Below are 8,321 nucleotides of genomic sequence, written 5' to 3' on the forward strand. Positions count from 1 at the left end.
AGTCTCTCTTGCCAAACAGGGACAGTGGACTCGATGGGACAGTGTGGAGAAGAGGAAGACCAGCTGGAAGGATCTGTGGGCCATGAAAGCGAGGCGGTTGAGCTTTTCCATCAGAGCAACATATGACGTCCTTCCAACACCAGTTAATCTTCACCAATGGTATGGTGAAGATCCGGACTGTGCCCTCTGTTCCATGCCAGCCAACCTCAGGCACATTCTCACAGGGTGTAAAACAAGCCTCACCCAAGGACGCTACACTTGGCGTCACAACCAAGTCCTTAAAAACCTTGCATCCGCCCTGGAGGACAAGCGAGCTGCCACCAACTCCCTACCACCCCCAACAGCATCACACCCCTTACGGACGACCTTTGTCCGCGAAGGGGCTAAACCACCGAAGAGCGGCTCTACACCATTAGAGCGAGACCAGCTGCGCTTGGCCCTTGACTGGAAAATGCGAGCTGACATTGGCCAGCAACTTGTGCTTCCTCCGGAGATCGCAACCACCACCCTAAGACCTGACATGGTGCTCTGGTCCCGTTCGCTCAAGAAGGTCTTCATCATTGAGCTCACAGTACCCTGGGAGGACTCAGTAGATGAGGCTTATGAGCGAAAACATCTGCGCTATGCCGATCTAGCTGCCGAAGCACGGCATCATAGCTGGAATACAGAAGTCCGACCAGTGGAGGTGGGCTGCAGAGGTTTTGTGGCAACATCTACAACCAGACTGCTTAGAGACCTGGGAATTAAGGGCCAGAGCCAGCGTTCGGCAATCAGAGCTGTATCGGAGGCGGCAGAAGGCAGCAGTCAGTGGCTCTAGATGAAGAGGAAAGACCCCAGCTGGGCCCCGAAGTGAGAGGGCCAGGAGGTATGTGGTTAACAATGCTTGACTCAGGGAGGAGGACGCCCCTGCCATGCATAGTCCCATGGGATGTTGGCTATCAACAACAAGGCAACTCTTATGACTAATTGGGAATGGGACGCAAGTGTAGGATTGATCACCCTGTCGCTGGCCGCCTTTGGGGAGGCTGTATAGTATGAAAGGCCGAAACACCCTAGGAACCAAAGGTACACTACTGACGATGCGCTCCCCAAATTTCACCAGGCTCACTGTTCATGAACTCTTGGAAGTGCTTGCACAAAGGATAGTAACATCTCATCCTGTGTTCTTGGAATCTGAATCTGGAACCCGCGCTCCTGAGGATCCTCTCTGGCCTCGGGCTTCTTTAAGGTCAACGTCAGAGATTGCATCGGCACCATGGTTGCAGAAGTGGTAGTGGCTGCCGTTCACAGGTCAACCTTCAACCAGCCATCTCCTCTAATCCCTCGACGCCTCACCTCTACGGATCTTCACATCCACCTTCACACATCCGCCTCGGCCTACTCAACTCACGCTCCATTACCAACAAATCAGCCCTGATTCATGATACCATCTCGGACCACCACATCGACCATTTGCTCATGACTGAGACCTGGTGCATGCAAGACTCCCTGCCAGCCATCTCTCTGGAAGTTGCACCCCCGGGATTCAAGGTTCTTCATAAACCTCGCACAACTAACCACCGGGGTGGTGGCTTAGCGGTTGTTTACAAGGCACACTTGAAAATTAAAGGGCTCTATCTACCGATGGCTCCCGCCACCTTCGAGGTCCAGTCCGTATCCTTCACTACTAACAATGAGTGCTTTTCCATCATTTCCATCTATCGCCTTCCAAATGGCAGCATCAATACCTTCTTAAATGAACTTTCGGAATTCCTTTACCTCATTTCTAACCCATCTCACAGGCTCGTGCTTACATGTGACTTTAATTGCCCCGGCAATACCCCAGCCTCCATCGATAGTCACCTTGAGTCAACCATGGCCTGTCATAACCTGGTCATCACAAACTCAGGCCCCACCAGAGCTTTCTCAACAAATGTTGAGAGCATGCTCGACCTGGTTCTGGAACCTGACCAGCATCGACGCATCACTGCACTGGGAGTTTTCCAAACTGGTTACTCCGACCACCGCCTCATACTTTTTTCCCTCCAAATTCCCAAGCCAATCACCATCAAATTCACCCGCAACTTGCGTAATTTCAAGGGTATCGAGTTTTCTGCTTTACACCACCTCCTTACAAAATTTTCCTTCAATGTTATCCCCATCATCGGATCCAATCGTCTGCGCTCTCCAACTAGAAGCTGACATGAGGGCGGCGCTGGACAAACTGGCTCCATTAAAATCACGAACCGCTAGGCAGTCTTCCCACGACACTGGCTCTCAAGAGACGCCATAATTGCTCAGCGAACCAGGAGCTGCCTTGAAAGTATCGCATCCCGCAGTGGTCTACCTGCTGATCGACTTGCCTACAGAGTTGCCTGCAGGAAAACTAACAAACGTATCCTTGTCTCATGCTCTTCCTACATTGAAGAACGTATCAAAATAGCAACCGGAAAACCGCGATTCTATGGAAAACCCTCAAAGATCTTCTACATCCTGGTAGCACCATGGTCCCTCACCTTAGCGATCCCCTGGCCTCAATAAAACTTGCCACCTCTTTTAATACTTACTTCACCAACAAGCTGATCACCATCGCAAACTCTTGCACGTCTACCCACACATCGCACCATTGTACCCCGCTCAAGTTACCTGAAATTGTAAGCACTCACCCAGACACCTTTCTAACTACGCTCAAGCCGGTGTCTACAAAAGACGTTTTCTCTTTAATTGAATCACTTCAATTGAAGTCATCTCCACTCGACGTGCTCCCAGGTTCCTTGTTCAAGCAATGTGCTCCGGAACTCGCCATCATGATCAGGAACATCGCAAATGCCTCATTCTCTATGGGGTATTTTCTGTCCAACCTCAAATCTGGCCTGGTTTCTCCCTTGTTAAAGAAACCAAGTCTCGACCCGGATGACCCATCTAGTTATCGTCCCATCACTAATCTCTTGAACCTCTCTAAACTCTTTGAACGACTAGCCCTTGCCCAGCTAAAACCACACATCACCACTTCTGCAAACTACTGCTGCTTCCAATCAGATTACCGTCAAAACTACTCCACAGAAACAGCACTCACTAGAGTGCTCGATGACATTTTAACGATCATTGATTACGGCTCCATTGTTGCACTTGTAAGTCTGGACATTTCGTCAGCCTTTGACACCATCACCCACTCGCTCCTTTCTTCCCTCCTGAATGTGGCTCAGCACTCAAGTGGATAGTTTCGTACCTTTCTGACTGGCAATCTTCAGTCAGGGTGGGCACGTCCACATCGCCGGAAACAAACGCATTATGCGGGGTTCCCCAGGGCTTCGTCCTAGGTTCCCTGCTCTTCACAGCCTACGCTTCCCCGATTGGCCGGCTCATCGCAAGCTTCGGTGTTAAGCACCACTCATACACGGATGACACTATTCTATTCACCGCCATCGTTTCTAACAATGCATTTTGATTCGAGAAGCTCTCGGAATCTACCACCACCTTGCAACAGTGGTTCACTACACACAACCTAGCCCTTAATCCGAAAAAGTCAGTGGCTATCATGTTAGGTACCAAGCAACGTCTCAACTCATCAGCACTCCCAACACACACACATCTTCGGTCACAGCATCAGGTTCACCGATAACTTCAGCTACCTCGGTGTCATCCTAGATTCAACTTTATCCTTCGACCGTCAAACCAATCATATCATCAGTTCATGTAACTTTCACCTGAAGGCTCTCAGACACCTACGTCCTCTCATCTCCACTGAAATTGCCAACACATTGGCATGTTGCATAGTTGGGTCTCGCCTTGACTATTGCAACTCCTTCCTAGTCCGGACCTCCACTGGCAACTCAAAAAAACTTCAAAGACTACAAAACAACCTAGCACGCGTCATCATTGGCCACACTCATCCCCATCTAGACTCACTTGCCTGTCTCCGTGCCCTCAACTGGCTACCCATCGCCAGTAGGGTCATATACAAGAATGCCTGTTAAATTTAGATTTAAAGCTTTCGTGACTGCAGGGATTCATCTTCTTGGTTCTTTTGGTAAAGTCACGTAGAAGGAAAATAATAAAATAATAAAAATAAAACATAATAAAATAATTCTCACGACGTTTCGGCCACAACGCAAGCAGCCGTCTTCAGGTGGAGAACAGGTCTGTCAAGTAGACAGAGTCTGAATGGCACGCTCCAGGATTGGAGCGACTATTTATGCTGGGATGGAGGGGCGAAGAGCGTCTTGACAAAATAATTTGCATATCAAGAGGAATTTAGCATATTTATGGGAAATGCATATATGCGATTAGTACTACTTGTGAAATGCGTAGGAGGTTTGGCGAGGGGTTTAAAGTCATTATGCCCATGCATTATGCAGGATTAGCAGTATCAAAGGGAGGGAGTAAGGTTAGAATTAATAAAGGGAAGGAATGTTAATAATATGGCGCCGCAGCAACTAATATGCTTATTGACTATACCTTGTCATATTACACTGTTTTATTCTACCCACTCAACTGTATAGCACACTGCTATATATTCACTATAAAATTACGATACTATATATTACCTTATACATTGTACTAAACATTACACTTTAATACTATTTATTATTATATAATATGCTATACACTATACCATTAACCGTCGCGTGAAAGGTACTAAGAGGAAGCAACGAAATATGTCAATGGGAGAGTGGTGGTAGGAAGCTTGCAGCGGAGCAAAGAATCCATTCCCTGTGGAGAATACAAGATATATAGTCAATGCCAGTGAGTGGACTGTGGTATGAAGGTCACCGTAAACGTGAATACAATCAGTTAAGATCCGAAATGGTTTATTACGTCCTTCCAATGATTGCTGAGTCAGAATCCATCTTCTCAGGTTGAAATTGTCTCTGTGTTTGTATATGTGGATCGCCTCATGAACGAATCTCTCATGGTAGCCAGATGGCTTGCAGAGAACCTCTGTCTTGGAGAAGTCAATATCATGTGAGCCCACTGAATTGTAACAGTGATCTGCCACGACTGAGGTGTTTGTCCTACCGTGTTTTAAGTCTGCTTTATGTTCACGGATGTGGTCAGAGACATGTCGTTTGGTTTCTCCAATGTAACTGCTACCACAGAGGAAACTTAGTTTGTAGACGCCAGGGTACTGTATGTCTGGAACCACATCTTTTACAGAAGGGACCAGATCACGTATTTTATGTACTGTGTTGAATCGGACCTGGAGCTTGTGTTTAATCATGATTTTGGAGATCTTTTTTGTGACCCCAGCAATGTAGGGTAAGGTGATGGTTTTGAAAGGCTCCTCAACAGGATCCTTCTTAATGGTAGGAGTGATGGCTTTGCGGATTGTGTAGTCGGAGTAACCAATAGCCTTAAGAGCTTGGCGTACGTGTTTGAGTTCACTGGCAATGTGTTCCTGGTCGGAGATGCATTGGGCTCTATGGTATAGAGTCTTGATGAGGGAATTCTTCTGGGATGGATGGTGGTGGGAATCCGGTTTTAGGTAAGCATCTGCTGTCTGCGACATCTGCGACATTTGTAGACAGAAAAAAAGGGAAAACCTATTCTCATATTTGTAGAGAAGTTCAACAATGACACCGCATAGTTGAGGTGCTGTAAATGCTTCTTCATAAAGGTTGCAACTTTCTGTAACCAAACTTTTGTGATCATCTAGACCAGGGGTGGGCAACGTCCGGCCCGCGGGCCCGTATAAAGCCCGCAAAATCATTTGGTCTGGCCCTGCCAAGGCAACTGCAGGCGGGACTCGAAATTAAATAAATCTAGGAGCAAACCTGGAAAAGCAGTTGCAAGTAGCAACATCATCAATACCAGCTAACATCACACGCCTCACCAAAGAGAAAGCAGTTCCAGCCATCACATTAGCGGTGATTTAATTAAATGTTTGACCAAATATAATAGGCAAAATTTTAAGTAGATAATTTTGTATGTTATAAATATCCAAATGGCCCTTGGCAGAAAAAAGGTTCCCCACCCCTGATCTAGACCAACTAGACAGAGTTTGATAAGGTCAAACGCATGAAGGAGCAAACAATTATCGACTCCCGAGGACATGGACATTGAAGATGACAATATGGACATGACATGTTTTAGAACGTATTGGGTTTTGGATTAAAGTTGCATTCACCGTTTTTTGCATTATTTGAGATTCCAAATTGACAGTCAACCTCTATACACTATATAATACACCTCGTGCCCTGCCACCACGGTCGCATCGGGCACGTCGTGGTGATGTTGATGATGACGTGGCCCGGTCTGCAGCCCTGGCGAGGTCCTCTGGGGTGCGTGACTCCTCCAGGAGCCGACAGACCAAGAGATGCTCCATGGTCTGTGCCTCACCGCCATCTCACACGAGTCACAATACTCAGACCTTCCGATGCACTTTCACACAGTGATTTATTGTGGCCCTTCTTCTCCTCGATTATAACTATGTTCTATCCACTGCTGGATGGAGGCCACACTGGAAATCTCTGAAAAAGAGCTCCATAGGTCGTCAGATTCCTCCAGTTTTAAATAAATATTATTTTGATGGACGAGTCCCTCTAATAAAGCAATGAAAATAAATTTAGGAAATGATTGAAGAACTTCGCAAAGCCTTGAGATGAATATGACCAAAAGTTAAGTACAACAATTTTGCCGAACATAATAATTACTGGCGGTATACCACGAGGAAACATAGCAGAATATGTATGATTTCCTCGATCACAAATAATGGTCCTTTGAGTACGATGCTGCCTCACCTAGGATTGGTTTGATGTTTGCAAGCCCTACCTTCATTGGATTTCGGAAAACGTGGGGTAACAAACTACTTAAATGTGCCCCATGCAGTTTTAGTTTTTATACATAATCCGCTTTACCTTCGTTAATCCGTGTTCTATGTGCTGCTAAGAAAATGTGTAAACGTGAACGTGCATTTGGTCATGCCCAAATGTGAAACATGTATATTCCATATCTAGGGGAACTTTTTGTCAGTATCCAAAATGATGAAGATAAGAATAGGTGTTTGGAGTTCTCTGGTCTCACACTGGTGAGACAAGGCCATAAAAAAGGCAGTTTCTGGTGTAGGCCAATCAGTTTCAAAGACAATGCATATATTCTTTGGTTCTTTCGGTAAAGTCACGTAGATAGAAAATAATAAAAAGGTAAAAAACCACGACGTAACACGAGCGATCGTCCTCAGGTGAACAAATACAGCTGGCGGACCGTTGAGAGAAATATAGCGAGAGAGCTGCTTGAGCCAAATGCAGAGCCACTGCAACCAAAGGTTATATATGCTTGGAGTAGGCAGGGCTAGAGATGGAATTTGCAAGTAAATGCAAGACCTCAGAACTAGGAATACCTCGGCTAATTATGTCTCTATTAACCACAATATTTACTTGTAAATAGAAATGTGCTGTTAAACTCGCCACCACCCGACACAGACAATTAGTAACGGTTGTCCCGAAAACAAAACATGCCAATTCATTACTAGTTCAGCACATCGGTGTGTTGGAGAGTAAACCCATTTACAATTCGAGACGTTTCGCCGGTAATTACAACCAGCATCATCAGGCGACAGAGTTGTGGCTTTACGCGACATAACCCAAAAACCTCTTATGGATATTGGTCGTGAAAGCCTACGACGTGTCAAAACTGATCCTGATATTCTTGAGAGCTTCTCAAATCCTTTTCAAACTAGCCATGGAATGCATCACAAATGTGGTTTCTGCAAATTATGGTTTCATTGGCCACTATATAACATAATGTAATGTGCCAGTAACACTTAAAAAGTTTACTTCCAATACAAATTAGTTTATTTAGTAATGGATTTTTCATTATTTCAGGGCTTGTCTGTCACGCAAGAGCCACTAATAGGTAAAGGATTCATATGCCAATAAAATAACATAAATCAGTAAACATTGTACATTTCTTATCAGGCCCCAAGGTGTCAAGTGCAGTCTCCAACTATTATCCACCATTACTCTGGTAACTCTGTGTTATGAAGGGCGATTGCCTGAAACGTCTCCGATTATATACTGATAAGGCAGTGTTACTGACAAATGTTTTGAGGTTTTTTTGTTATTTATATTTTGAGCGTTCATAGCATTCTAGATTAATGTGTAATTATTAACTAACTTTTGTAATTGTTTTGTATTTCGAACCTTACTGCCAAGTCTCTCGGTAGGATGGATGATATACACTTATTGCAAAATTAGATAAAATGTTTAAACATGTGTTGTGGGCATAAACTTCGAGGAGACGTCTTCTTAGAGGCAACGCGTTTATTTCAGATAAACAATAACAATAGCTGTAACACTAAGGGGTATGGCCCCCGTAACACTAAGGGGTACGGCCCCTTCATC

This window comes from Lethenteron reissneri, chromosome 7 (assembly GCF_015708825.2).
Source record: "Lethenteron reissneri isolate LAM-NWPU_2019-01 chromosome 7, ASM1570882v1, whole genome shotgun sequence".
NCBI classification, from domain to species: Eukaryota; Metazoa; Chordata; class Hyperoartia; order Petromyzontiformes; family Petromyzontidae; genus Lethenteron; species Lethenteron reissneri.